Genomic DNA, 15,978 nt, shown 5'->3' with positions numbered 1-15,978 from the left:
AAATCTTCCTGTGAGACAATATGTTCACTGGTCACAGGTATTTTTCTTTGTGAAAGGACTTCTGGGAGGCTATAGAAGGTGTCTCCGTTGAGACCAGAGATCTCCAAACCCTTCAAGGAGGTACGTGCGACCACCTTCTCCTGTCCCATGGTGCGCAGAAGGAAGTTGGTCTGTCGTCCAGTCATATTCAATGCATTCATTAAATGTTCAGAACAAAATGTTGCAGAACTGCCAGGGTCGAGAAAGGCGTACGTTTGCAATATCTTGTCTCCCTTTGTGGACTTGACCTGGACTGGCAAAATGGACAGCTTACAACCACCTCCGCCGGCCCCAGTAAGTCCCCAAAGCAACACATACAAGATCTGGACTTCTCTATTTTTAAATCACGCCCCCTATGGACAGATCTCAAGTCTGGTTCTTTGGAGTCCAGACGTGTTACCGTTGTAGCAAAGCTGTTGCCTTTAGCTCTGCCAAACCTGGACTGAGGCTGGGACTTGTTCCTGTTACTCAATCCATCCTTTACAATTGGTTGATCCTGGATGTCGCCGAAAAGTGGGTCAGAAAGGATTGTAACCTGACATTCCACGAATGTAACAAGATCATTAAAAACAGCTCTGCGATTTTGTCGCTCCAGTATATCATGAGCTGTTGTCCTCCATCTTTCCCTATACCTGTAGGGCAGCTTGGTCATAATCCTGCGCATGTTGGTTGGCATGTCGAGCTCCTGCATGTGTTGCATCTCTGCCATCACGTTGCAACAGTTGCGCAGGAATAAAGAATAGGCTGCCCTGCAGCGCCTTTACATCCTCAGACTTAACTGCGGGCCACGCCAAGGCCTTTTCAATATATGACGAAGCAATTTTGAATTCGTTCCCGAAATGTTTCTTCAGGAGACCCTTGGCTATGTCGTAACCACGGTCAGGCATCATGTGCTGACAACTCCTTACCAGCTCACGTGGTTGTCCCGTTGTAAATTGTTCCAAAAAATATAAACAATCAGCTTTGCTGGCCTTGTTTTCAATATTATGCTCAAAGGATCTTATAAAGCTCCCATAGTGAAGCGGGTCACTGTCAAATGGAGGGATATCTCTGATGGTAGAGACATTGTGAGCTGTTGTTGCACAAGAGCATTTGTGATTTCATTCTGCCGTTGCAAGACTGTACTCAAGTCTCCTCGAGGTGGTATTTGAGAAGGTTGATACAATTGTGTAGGTTGCGCAGCAGCTCCACCTTGTGGTGGCATTTGAAAGAGGGGTGGTTGTGCAGCAGCTCTACTTTGTGGTGGCATGTGAAAGAGGGGTGGTTGTGCAGCAGCTCCACCTTGTGATGGCATTTGAAAGAGGGGTGGTTGTGCAGCAGCTCCACCTTGTGATGGCAATTGAAAGAAAGGTGGTTGTGCAGCAGCTCCACCTTGTGATGGCAGTTGAAAGAGGGGTGGTTGTGAAGCAGCTCCACCTTGTGTTGGCCTGTGGAAGAGGTGAGGTGTAACCTTTGGTTTGACAACAGGCTCTGGCATAGGAATGTTGAATTGCTGTGCTGTTGGATTTAGCACAGTGTAGCTTGAATGAGGAGGTCCAGTGTGATTTCCCACATGCCTTTGGCTAGAGGTTCGTGACCGTCTCCCTGACTCTGACATAGTACTCAGAACAGCCAATTGAGCAGCGGATGCAGCCAACTCAGCATCCATTTCAAGTTGCTGCTTTTTCCTCCTTAACTCTTCACTTTGCACTTCATTATTCCTCCTTAACTGTTGCTCTTGCTCCTCATTATTCCTCCTTAACTCTTCCTCTAGAGCTTGTCTCTCCTTCAAGTACGCTGCTTTCACCAGCAGTGATGCTCTTTTAGCCTCTGCTATGAGGCGTTCAGAGCTGGCACTGCTACCACTCTGTTTGCTGCTTTGTGAGCGTCCAAAGGAAATATTTGAAATGCTGTCACCTGGTTTCACATCATCAACCACTGGTTGTATGTTGTCTGGGCGCACGTCCTCTGTGGGTGCACTGACAGTGTGCACCTCCTTTGTGTGCACATCCTCTGTGTCTACACAGACAGTGTGCACCTCCTCTGGGTGCACAGATTCTGGGTGCACTTCACCCACAGTACTCGTAATTGCCATATTTTGTGCCAGCCAACTTTCAACATGCACGTGGAAGCTATCCAACGTGTTTATTCTTGACCCAAACCAGGCAGTTTGTGTTGCACTTTCATCCGGGGACATAGTTGACGTGTTCATAAATTCATTTTGTACACATTTGGCTGTCTCACACAGGCTTACATATTCACACAATACACTTTGTACCCCTGTCACATCAGTATTGTGCATAAATACCTCCATCATTTGCAACAACTTTTTTGCTTTATTTAATTTATCTGATCTTTTATTTTCCAATTTTCCCAACCTTTCAATTACAGCCTTATAGGTCAGTTTAATTTTCCTTTTTTCCATTATGACAGTTTCCACAGCCGCCTCTGCCCCGACGAGGTGATCAACATTAATGTCATGATTGTCATCAGAAACGCTCATGTTGACAATCCGCAGTGAAATGTTTGAAACAGTAACGTTATGCCTGGCGCGCACGAAGGATTCAAAAGTCAACGGTAGTTGTGCGTGGCGCACATAAAGGATTCAAAGTCAACGGTAGACTAGAACGCGCAGTATTTTTTCAGCTACCAATGCATTGGAATTTATGCTCGCAAGAGTTGTGTGCACACATTACCATGGCCAGAAAAAAGGGTAGCGCTACCACATACCTCGGCTTGTGGCCTACCACGGAAGATGTTGGCAGCTGACGTTGGGCACCGTTGGTTGTAGAGTTGGAGCTCTGATGAGTGGGTTTGACTGTCTGCGCTTCTCAGCTCATCCGTGTAGACATCCACAGCTGGAACTGCGCAAATCCCACGCAGTCCTCAACGCATCAGCTCCGCGCGCGCATCAAAGCGAGGCTGAATGGCTTCCCCGCTGTCTTCTCAATGCGCAAAGTTTATTCCTATAACTTTGCTCGTCTTGCTGTGGTTCCCTATGATCCACAGTATTGACTTGTGCTGTGGTTCCCAATGATCTACCTTTACTAATGAGCCAGTTTTTGACTTGTATAAGGGCCAACTTGACTTAACAAAACAATAAATCTATAAAGCCCTTGAGGAGGTTGATAGATATACCGGCTAAAACATATAGTTGACGCGTCTGTTGCTCGTGCTGGGTACTCGTCTGGTGAAAGAATGAATGTCCACAAGGTCCGTTCCAATAATACCCCAAATGGGTTTATTTACCTCATAAATACCGAAAGCACAATTTGCCTGTGATATGAGTAAACGGCAACGCTAATATGAACAAACAAACACTATACACTACAAACAAAACGATAACCAAACAACGTGTCGAAGTGACGTGACGTGACGACGGTCAAAAACTGTTAGGCTCCGCCGATAACCAAAACGCATAAACTGCTGCCATAAACCAATAGCAGGCATGGCTGTCTACAGGCAGAAATCAACATAAATACATAAAAACAAAACAAATGCATAAAATATAACACATGGCACTACAACCATGTAAATTGGCTCTTACTGTTAGTTTATCTTCCCTATTGTTAGCATTCAGCAACAATTAGATTTGAAAATAGTTTCAAAATGGTGCCACCTTGATAAAATAAAAAAGCTACTGTACATTACAGTAGATTTCATTATCTGTTCTCATGCACGCTGGTGATACTAAATCCAAATTGAACTCAGGCATTTGAAAGATAATATATGTATATATATAAATGTGCGAATTGGCTATAATAAGGTAATTTATGAGCCTGCTATTGTATATTCTATGATAATATTTCAAATTGCATTGGTCCGGATGGGAGAATTCAGTACAGTATCTACAGAACCTTCTGTTTAATAATCTTCCCTTTATTTATTTTACACTCAAGAAGGTATTGAACGAGATCAGTGGCAGTTTTTAATGTTTGGACATTATTAGCATGGTGTTATTCACTGTCAAAGATGCAAAGAAAAATCATAATTAATATTCTCCTTTGTTTCATCACAATTTAAGCAAGCCTAGTAATAGACACAATATTTCTGACACTGTGAATATACATTAGATAGATAGATGACCCTATACAAGAATATGCAAATGGCCCTTGTAGAAGTGGAGCAATATTCCATTTACATAGGTATATATTTTAGGCGGATTTTCAGAAAATAGACTCCGGGTGGAAGAGGTTAAAATATTTTAAAATATGTTGGAAGGACCTGATAAATTAATAATTTGGCTGATATATATATTTGTTTTATGCATATATTATTTTAATAATTTTTTCCCCTCTATTTTCAGGGTTGTGCTACAAGAGGACTGGAGGGTTCACTGCAAAACACTGGCCAAGTAATAACAAAAAAATTATAATCAGCACCACCTCTTTTCTATTTAGACCTGTTGTAACCTATACGTTATTACCTTTCAATCTGGGAGTTAATGGGTTAAGATGGCTTCTCATGAATCGTATTGGGCTAAAAGACGTAGAGTCATTCGAACTGTAAGGGGCATAGAGAAAGATATCCTTAAGGAATATGAGGAATCTCTGCATAATCAAAGAGAAAATATTTACCCCTGTGTGAATAGGGAACCTGCCTTCACAAGCTCACACTTTTCCCAACTAGATGCACTACCAGCTTCACATAGACATAGAAAATTGTCATATAGATGGCAGTGTAGCTGGCAATGATGAAGTTGAGTCCGATGTGCAAATGGAAAATGATCATTCTGATGGTAGTGCAGTAGCTCGAAATGAAGTTGAATCAGATCATGTGCAAATGGAAAATGATGATATAGATGATGAAGCTGGCAATGATGAAGATGAATCAGATTCTCACTATGAGAGCGATGAGGAGCAGCCGCCTAGTCAGGATCTGCTTATAAGGAGCCTAGATATTGGGCAACATCCTACTCCATTAGTCTTGTTGCTTTGTCTGCTCTGCTGTCCATCTTAAAGCTATTTCACCATAAGCTCCCTAAAGATGGAAGGACTCTGCTTGGAACACAATTTCATGTTGCAACCACTCAAATGCAAGGTGGCGAGTATTATCATTTTGGATTGGTGCGAGGAATACTTTCACGATTAAAATGTTTGAGTTTACCAGTGAACCTCACAACTCTTACTTTACAGTTCAATATAGATGGTCTCCCCCTCTTTAGGAGTTCAAGACTTCAATTCTGGCCTATACTTGCAATCCTGAATTGTGATTACACTAAGTCCCCATTTATTGTCGGTATATTTAGTGGTTTAAGCAAGCCAAAGTGTGTTGTTGAGTATCTGCAGAAATTTGTTAGCGACCTTAAAAATGTGCTGGCTAATGGAATTGTTCATAATGGTAAGAAATTGAATGTACAGGTTTCCTCATTTGTGTGTGATGCTCCTGCTAGGGCCTACGTTAAGAATATTAAGTCACATAATGGTTATGGGTGTGGAGGAACAAAATGACGTATCCTGAAACAAATGTCAGGCTCAGGACGGATTCGAGTTATTGTGATATGATTGATGAGGAACACCACTTGAAACAGAAACTCAGTCCTTTAACAGGGATAGTAAAGATGGTTTCTTCATTCCCAATAGATTATATGCACCTCTGTTGTCTTGGGTTGATGAGAAAACTGTTGCATATGTGGTTAAAGGGCAATCTAGCCACTAGGCTTCCTTCACAAACAGTTAACAGTATATCAAGCAAACTGCTGGTGTTACATTCCCACACCCCTGTTGAATTCAATCGCAAGCCAAGAGGTTTGAATGAGCTTGATCGTTGGAAAGCTACTGAGCTCCCATCCTTCATGTTACACTGGGGTCCTGTAGTTCTGAAGGATTGCCTTCCCAGTGAGTTTTATGACAACTTCATGTTGTTTTCAGTGTCTATGTATTTGTTTTTGTCTCCTGGAATTTCTGGCCAAATGGTTGAATTTGCACATAGATTAATGATATCCTTTGTGGGACACTTTGGACAGTTGTATGGTAGGGGTGAGATTGTGTTCAGTGTCCACCAGCTTATACATTTAGCAGATGAATACAAACAATTTGGACCTTTAGATATTGTTTCAGGATTCCCTTTTGAGAATTATCTTGGCCAAATAAAGCATCTTTTACGCAAGCCACACCGAACTTTTCCAACAGGTAGTCAAAAGGCTGTCAGAAATGCCACATGTTGAGGTTCCATTAGCAACAGATCAACCAGTTGTACTGCACATTCATACTGATGGTCCACTTCCTCAACATTTCAGTGTTGCTCTACAGTACACAAAGTTCTCCAGTTGTCGTTTTACCTTGTCTACAAAGCAGGGGGATAATTGTATTCAGGGAGATACAATTGCAGTAGTGCAGAATATAGTCCAGGAAGAAGGTGAGGTCTATGTGATCTACAGAAAGTTCAGACACCAAGAATTATATTACACTTATCCCTGCGAGTCCTCCCTCATAGGTACATACAAGGTTAGAGAGTTGTGTGATGACATCGGGGTTGGTAAACTTAGCTTTATTAAACGTAAATGTGTTCTGTATCCAGAGGGAAATAGCCTCATAGCTATTCCAATAGCTCATCTGCAGTAGACATCTTATGATTCATGTTTTTGTCATTATAATTCTTTTATCATTAATATTCTAATTTAATTTATTGTACACAGAATGGAAAGTGAGGTGGTGCTCTGGGGCGTTGTACTGTTTCCAAATGGCGGAACTGCAACAGTTCTTGCCAGCTGGTTCAACCCAATGGAAGGTACATTGTTATGGCCCCCAAAAAACACAAATTATTCAAAGGCCCTTAAAGAAAACATGATGCCCTGTAAAGGATGGACCACATATGAGAAAATTCGGCTCTTAATTACTTGTGGTAAGTATAGTCACTGCTATTGTTGTCTGATGTGAATTTTTCCTCATACTTCTTATTAATGTCATGCTGTATTTTCTGCTTGTTCTTTTACAGACTCATTTGTAAAGGCCAAGCACCATGAAGACAAGTACGTGACTACTGGATGTCTAACCACTGATTTGGAATCTGAAGAGGAAGCAGATGTACGTCGGAAAAGAAGAGCAAGGTACAGTTGAATTCCTCGTGATAGTTTTTGGTTAAACAGAAATGGGCCATGGGCTGGCTCCTGAACAGTGTCTCAAGGATTGCTCAATTAATTGAATTATCCTGGGAGCCTGGGAATGTTAAATGTTTATTTTTTTTAGGACAAATCCTATGCACGCAGTGGAGTCAGATGAGGAGCCAGAAAACAGTGTGAAGCAAAGATATGCCAAGCCACCTGATGTTCATTTTCCAGGTATAGTGGTAACACTTGTCAGTTATGACACTAACTGCTACACCTACTTTAAGTATTGCCATGTATAATTCCATTTATTTATTAATACAGTGCTGCCAGAATCCAGCTAGTACCCCTCGGTGCCAACATCAAATGCAAGCAGTGGTATGTCATTATTTACTAACATGGCAGAACAAAATGTAGTTGCATGAGAGCTTTACAAGCATTTAGTTCCTCTGTCAATACATCCAAACATATCAGTCAGGTTATGTGTTCAAAAGTTACAGTGTCCACTATTCATGTCTTGTGTTCCCTTCTTTTAGTCTCTGGAGGAAGCTGCTCGGCCTCTGGAGGAAGCTGCTCGGAGAATAACCAGCCTAATAATGGTAAGTGAATCACTTCACACTACTAAGTCAGGGTGGACAGATTGTAAATGTGCTTTTGATAGCATTCATTGTTCATGTTTTGTTGTGTTCTCTCATTTTAGGCTTTGGTGGAAGCTTCTTGGCACAGTTGGAGTCAATGGACCACTGCAATGATGGTATCTATCTATCTATCTATCTATCTAGGTCGTCCTCGGACGGGCCCTCCATCGGTGCTTCCAGTCATCCCGATCCTCCATGCATCTGGCTAGCTCGCCGGTGCATTCTGTTCCCGCATCTCTCCTGAGTAGGTTAATGTGGGACGTCCTCGTGATCGATGCCCGTGTGTTGGTTCCCACAGCACAAGTTTGCTGGTTGGCATCTCATGATGTCTCTGGCAGTGACCTGCCAGCCTCATTCTCCTGACTGCCACTTTCTCGCTCACCCTTAGCACCCCCCCATACAAGTTTGCATTAGTGACATGCTCATCCCTGTTGATGTTGAGCACCACACGCATCATTCTGGTGTAGCACCCATCCAAGGACTTCTGCAGGGTGGGCTTCAAGGTCCAGCATTCACTGCCATACAAAAGGACAGACTCAACTGTTGCATGAAAGAAGTTGAGCTTGATTTGACGGGGGAGGTTGGATTTCCACACACTGGTCATGCCGTTCAGAGCCCTCCACGCAAGCGCCTTCCTCACTTTAAGGTCTTGCTCGGACGAGTTGACCCACGAGCCCAGGTATTTGAAATCACCGACTTCCTTTAGAGCAGAGCCTCCAGTTGTCCTTAGAGGTAAGTAGATTAATAAACTAGATATAGCTATGTGATTCTCTCAGCCACTCTTGTGTCTCCAGTCTGTTTCAATAGGTGGCGGTTGGATTACTAATCCTGCCTTACTGGATACCTTACTGACTGGAAATGTTAGTTAAATGTGTGGAAATGTAAAGTTGAGTGCATATATGAGTAGCTTATTCAGTGTCTCACTATTTTGCAATGAGCTGTTAATGTTGGCATGATATTATATGAGAACTTGTATTTTACAGTGACTAATTACGGTTATTTTAATCCATTTCAGGAGGGAACCACACTGGACAAGTAAGGAATGGTATGTATTTTGTCCCTGTGTCAACAAGAGCCTTTTTATACATTTGTGACTATTTTATTAGCCATCACTAAATAGTTGCTGTGCCTTGGCTATTGTGCCATGACATACTGTAACTTATGAAAGACTGACATAGAATATTTTGATTAATTCTTACCTTATTTTGTTAATTCTGTCGCTCTTTCTCTAGGAATGCCAATGTATAACTCCAGCCCCTACCACACTGTGCCATCAGAGCGAGCAAGGAATGGTATGCATTTCTCATCTTAAATGTTGTTTTTTGGGCAAAATGTAAACAATGATGTGTGTCCTTTCTCTTTCTATTAGACTTCGATGCCAACTACGCACGTGGCTCCAGATCAGCTGACTTCAGTTCACATCGCCTGGGTAAAGATGCCTATATTCCACTTTACACCCCGCCTCCCCCATACACAATGACCTAATATGCAATGCTGATGCCATGTTGATTTCTTCAGCTTCAGCTCCTGAAACGCTGCGGGGAAGATTCCATGGAGAGCCCAGTCAAATGTTACAAGGCAAGTATAATTTTCTGATGCATTGAGAAACATGTCCCTTGTGACTTTACAGTCTTTGTCACAATGACCGAATAATAACAGTTATTGAAAATATTCATACAGAACTCTGAACCTTGAACCCCTATAGAATCTTCCAGGAAGTGTTGTTTTCCAAAATTCCAATGCAGAATAAAATCTAAAAGTTAAATCTATCTAAAAACACTTTTACCTATTGCTAAACTAAGTATAATACTTCAGAGTATTATAGAGACACATTAGAGATGTACATCTATATAATATATTCACATCCACACTATAAATAGCATCCATTATCTGTTCTCATGCACGCCTGGTGATACTAAATCCAAATTGAACTCAGGCATTTCAAAGAGAATATGTATGTGCGAATGAATTGGCTTTAATAAATGGTTAAAGCAATAAATTGTCTGTTTCTTTGTTCATAGAGCATGTCATAAAGCAGCTGTTCTCAACCTTGGTTTCTTGAAAAAAAATTAATGGAAATAGCCGATCTACAAGCTCGCAACATATTTTTGAATATTCACCTAGAATGGCATAATTATAATCAAGTTTGGGGTCCCCAAATATTTTTCCTGTGAGGTCTTTGTATAAAAAGGTTGAGAACCACTGCAGTAAAGCATATGGACCATTTCAGCATGTTTCAACCTTCCTCTGTATGTTTTTAATATGTCTCATTTAAGCCAAAAATAATCACTTTACTCTATTTGGTGTTTTAAAGTTCTGCAGGGGTTGCTCCAAGCCTGTCTATCAGTGACATCACTGCCATTCAGGCATATGGCAGTAATGTCACTAGTAGACAACTTTTAGCATGCTCCCGGTGGAACTACAACTAATAATATAATTTAGATGTAAAGTGATTATTTTTCTTTATTAATGAGGCATATTAAAAGCATACAGAGGAAGGTTGAAAAAGTGCTGAAATGGTCATTCAATAATAACATTGTTTCAATGTATAATGCAATATATATATATATATATATATATATATATATATATATATATATATATATATATATATATATATATATATATATATATATATATATAGTTGAATCAATGTTGATGCAATTCTACATTATTTCAATGTTGATCATATCATAGTTGAATCAACGTTGATTCATTGTCGGCTTTAAAATTGAAATTTCGAAAATTTGGTTGAAAATCCAATGTTCTTTCCATGTTGATCATAGCGAGCACTTTCAATGCCATTTTCTATGTCTGATATCAATGTTGATTCCAATCTTCAGCCTGACAAAAACACAATGTTGATTCAACGATTTTTTGCTATCTGGGACTCCACATGATCCCAGAACCCGCCCACAACCGAATAACTTTTTTTCCGAATCACTCCGCCGTTCGTGTTTTTATGAATGAAACCATGATGGCGGACAATAATCTTTATGAATGGATGTATTGATATCGTCATAACGACTCATTCAAAAACGATAGTCACGTGGAATGTGTTAGTTGCTTACACAATGTTGGATTATGTAATTGGTTGGTCATGACTCATTGTGAAACAAAATATAAATCGTGGGAAGTGTGTTGTTAGATGGCATTCGTTGTAGAACCTCCCTCTCCTGTTAATAAAATTTTCAATCAATCAATCAAATAACAACCGCTAACTTCACTGTTAGATGGCTTGCTTTGTAGCAACCTATGTATAGATGTAGCACTGTCTATCTGTATGTCATATATGTTATGATGCATTGAAAATGGGGGACCCTGATGTAAACAAGACGAAAGTCTTTCTTTGGTCTGCATCCCCTTAACAATTGTGTGTATTGAGCTGTACTGTATTGTACCCATTCTGCAATCTGTTAATAAAATTTTCAATCAATCAATCAATCAAATAAAAAACGGTAACTTCACTGTTAGATGGAATGCTTTGTAGCAACCTGCCTCTGCAAAAGGACACTGTCGCACAAAGCGATTTCACTGGATGTCCTGGACACAATGGAAGTATGGATATATTCGTAACGAATAATTTTAAAAAGATACCGTTAACTGGAATATGTTAGTTGTTTACACAATGTTGGATTATGTAATTGGTTTTGTTAGATGGCATGCTTTGAAGCACCGCACCTCCCAGTTGTTTCTAGACACGGAGGCAATTTTCTATTTTATTTTTTTACCTACTTTTTCTGCGGATGGCTTTGTGAATAAATCTCCATTATGCTTCAATTACTGTGTGTTTATTGTATAGCAATAAGGTAGGATGAATTCGGCCATTGTATAAAAGTATTACACCACTTGAAGTCGTGTGTTATAGAAATTAGATCACGCCTATGGGGGTTTAACGACCCTCGGCTGGGCCTCGGGCCTAACAACCACCCATAGGCGTGATCTAATTTCTATAACACACTCCGTCGCGTGATGTAATGCTTAAATGGTCCGCTGGGGTGGCTGTACAGCACTGACTATGGAGAAGGAACAGAGTGGGAACCTCCTACTCCTAGTGGACATTTTAATTGACAACTGTGGGTTAGACTAGTATACATTTGTGTTTAAGCACATATCGTATCACCTTAATGTAGTGCTTATGATCTGTAATACAATGGCAGATAAACCGCAACCTGAGAAATATCTTCATCTGACAGGTAACATACATGCCATCCAGTGCAAGTAGGGGAGGGCCTTCCATCTGACCGAAGAACACAGTATGTCCAACTTAGAGGAATGAGAATGTGTCGTCTGAAATGGAGGTTCCATCAGCAACCACCAAGCCATATTGTTTGGGTCATGTTGGAGCCAGTAAACTGGAGATGTCAGTCACCCTGGCCTGGTCTACAAGATACACTACACCACTAAGGTACCCATGTACATGTCAAAATACTTCCCAAAGGTCAGTGAATACCACGACCACAACACCAGAGGGAGCTCCACAAATCATGTTAAACCCAGATTCGGCTCAAACAAGGGACTAAACATGTTTCGCAATTATGCCACATCAATGTGGAACGCCCTACCCAAAACTGTAAAGGAATGTGAATCACTACCCACTTTCAAAACCACTCTCAAAGAGCACCTACGGGAGACTGCAATTCGAAACTGGCCCCTGTAAATGTCCTAACCCAACCCCCTCCAATGTACAGTAAATGTCCTAACCCAATAATACACGAGACCCTCTTCTAAGTTGGGACCAAGTAAGGTTTCGTCGATATTCCAATGTAGTTTTCCCCCCCCCCCACCCAACCCCCCCCAACCACCTCCAATGTAGTTCCCCCCCCCCCACCTACCCAACCTCCTCCAATGTACAGTTTCTACGTCAAATGTATATACTCTTTTTTAGACGCTTTTTTAGACAAATACAGTACTGTATTTGTAAATCTGGTATGTCATAAATGTATAGATGTAGCAGTAGCCTACTGTCTATCTGTATAATATATAACGTATGTCATATGTTATGATGAATTGAAAATGGGGGACCCTGATGTAAACAAGACAAAAGTCTTTCTCTGGTCTGCATTCCCTTAACAATTGTGTGTATTGAGCTGTGCTGTATTGTACCCATTCTGCAATCTGTTAATACAATTTTCAATCAATCAATAAATCAACACATGTGGCCGCATTACCTCTCTCTGTCCTTTGATCCCTCCTCCCAGCTACTTGTTCTAGCCTCCAGTGGTCTCTGGGAAGTGTTGGATAAAATGTGGTTGCAAAAGTTGCAGACTGTCATTGAGAGGACCAAGAAGTCTCCTATGTGCACCTTAACTAATTCAGCGTCATACCTGAGTATAGTCGGGTTATCTCGCCAACAGTACTCAGGTTTTTATCCTTTGATCCCTGTTCTATACGGTCAGCCGGAGCCCTCTAGGTGTCCCTGATTCATCTACCTACGTTGGAATTGCAATGACGATCGAATCTCACCAGGTGGCAGTATCGCCTACCTTTTGAACTTTGATTGTCTGAACTAGACTGTGTCTGTCCTGATCCCTTTCTGTCCTGACTCGCTCTGAGGGGGAGGAGCTCTTGCAGAGCAATCGCTAGGAGATCTTCTCGCCTCAAAACCTAGTTTCCAGTATACACAAGTAATTACATATAAACAAGTAATCGCGATCGCCGATGGGATTTTGGAGTACCTTCTGGCTAAGGTAAGGTATATTCTATGTCTATTTTACCAAACCTGAAACATGTTTCTGTAACGATCAGTGTCGTATTTTACCGGACCTAAACCAAGCTTTTTGTAACGATCGCATTTCCGGGGTAAGACTACCCCCCCCCCTCCTGTATATATACCTTTGATTTGGGAGTATTTGGAGCTTCAGGTGATCAACCAGAACGATTTGGGCTTATTGCATATAACGCGTCATATCTCGTGATCTATGGAAAGACTGGATTATTTTGGAAAGGGGCGATGTTTAGCGTGTAACAAACTACAGTGTGTAGAAATGAACTGATTAGTCAGTAATGGACTATGAACAATGACTGTAAAATGAGCCATACTATTGTCTCCATAGCTATATACAGAACACACGATGGGTCTGCAAACATCGCTAAAATGGTCAATAACGCTGGCGCTAGCCAGTACAGATGAAGAAAGTCGGTGGCAGTCAAAGATTTAAAGGAACACCCCAACACATTATGGGAAATGCGCTTATCTTCTCCAGAGTCAGACAAGAAAATAGATACCAATTTATTATGCCTTCAGTAAAAAGCTATCTGGCTGCAAGATAGCCTAGATTAGCACAAATGAATGGAAGCAGATACGGACCACTAGCCTAGCTTAATACTTCAGGAAAGGTGTTTGGTATCCATCTTCTTGTCCGACTCTGGAGAAGACAGTAAGCGCATTTCCCATAATGTAGGCGTGTTCCTTCAACTTGTTCTCACATCAACCGAGAGAATCCTGTCGATGTTCATAACTGTACCAGGAGTCATGGATTATGGTAACCCACCATCGAGAATAGAGAAACAAGTAGGAGGATGTGTGTGGAAATGTATGGGAAAGTAAGGACAATGAATCCACAGTGCTCAAGCGAGAGAGCAGAATGTAGGGAACATATTTCCCCCCCAGAGATCTCCCCATAGACCACGAGCGCATCACAGCTGACATTTGCAGAGAGCTTGTAGATGCATCGGTTGTTTTGGAGTCGAAAGGAAACCATTTCAATCATGGTCATACTGCTGCCAGGTCTGGACAATCTAACTAATTTAAAAGTTCTGCATCACGCCAACTGAACACACAGTGAGTGACTTGGTATCCATCTTCTTTGGAGAAGACGGTAAGCACATTTCCCATGTTGGCGTGTTCCTTTAACATATCGCCATTGTAAGATCGATACATTTTTTTAATTGTACGTCGAAATATGAATGGGTTTCATGGCTCCTCCGGTCATGAAACATACTGTGCACATAATAAAAGGACTACAGTATGTCAACTTCTAGGACCCTTGTTGTTTTTGATTTATGTGAATGATCTTGCAAATGCATCCAGTTTATTGTCACCTATATTATTTGCTGATGACACAAATCTCTTCGTCACTGACAAGAATTTTGATTCCCTTATTGATAAAAGCAAATTCTGGACTCATCCATTTTTCCTATTGGTTTCAGTTAAACAAACTATCACTCAATGTCAAAAAAATCTATCTTCATTATTTTTAGAAATAAGAACAAAAACATTTCAGACGGAACCAAGATTTGTATCAATAACAATGAACTTGCACAAGTTTCATCAGTGAAATTCTTATGTGTCAATATCAATGAGAAACTCTGCTTTAAGAATCATTGTGAAATTGTTTGCAAGAAGGTTTCAAAATCGTTGGGCATTATAAAAAGGGTTAAAAAACAATTAAAAAAGAGCACATTACTAACTTTGTATTACAGTTTAATTTATCCTCACATATTTTACTGCAATATAATTTGGGCCAGCACTTACTCATCTTACTTACAAACAATCCAGAGCTCAGAAATCCTTTGTAAGAATTGCAACCAACTCTTCTTATTTAGCCCCAACCAAACCATTATTTAAACAACTGCAACTACTCACAATTTATGAGGTCAACAAGTATCAAACAGGGGTTCTTATGTACAAAGTAATTGGTCTTCCTTTATCTTTGCCTAATTTTTTTCAAACTTATTTTGAGTTTAATTCTCATTATCATGCACATCTCACAGGAAGAAATAAAGACTTACGCATTCCTTTCTGTAGGACCTCTGTTGCCAAATTCTCATTTGTTTATCAAGGTGCAGTGATGTGGAATGATATACAAAATCGAATAGAAACATGTTCCACTTTAAATATATTTAAAAGTAAGCTTAAAAAAGAACTACAGATCCTGTAGTCTATAGTATCCATGTGTATTTGTGTAAAGTCTTTTAAATTTTTTCCCCCAACATTATAATAGTTGTATAATGCTGTATTGTATGTATCTGTGTGTATGAGAGAGGGATATGCGCATGCGTTTGTGCATAATGTGGGGGAGGGGGGGTTGTGTAGTTATCCTATATAGGTTTAAGAGGAGAAGTCACTTATAAGCCCTTGGGTTTTTTTTTTTTACCTTTCCTGCACATTTTAACTGTTCTTTGTACTTATTTAATTCTAGAATGTATGTTTGTAAGTGCGAATAACAATAAACAAACAAATAAACTATAAACAAAACTTGAAGTCATGAAACACTAAAATCGAAGTCACCAGGTTTTAGCTTGACAACAGTAATATGTGATGTCGATTAAATA

The sequence above is a fragment of the Notolepis coatsorum genome (assembly GCF_963971535.1).
Source record: "Notolepis coatsorum genome assembly, chromosome: 19".
Lineage (NCBI taxonomy): Eukaryota > Metazoa > Chordata > Actinopteri > Aulopiformes > Paralepididae > Notolepis > Notolepis coatsorum.
Note: the sequence above shows the minus strand (reverse complement) of the source record.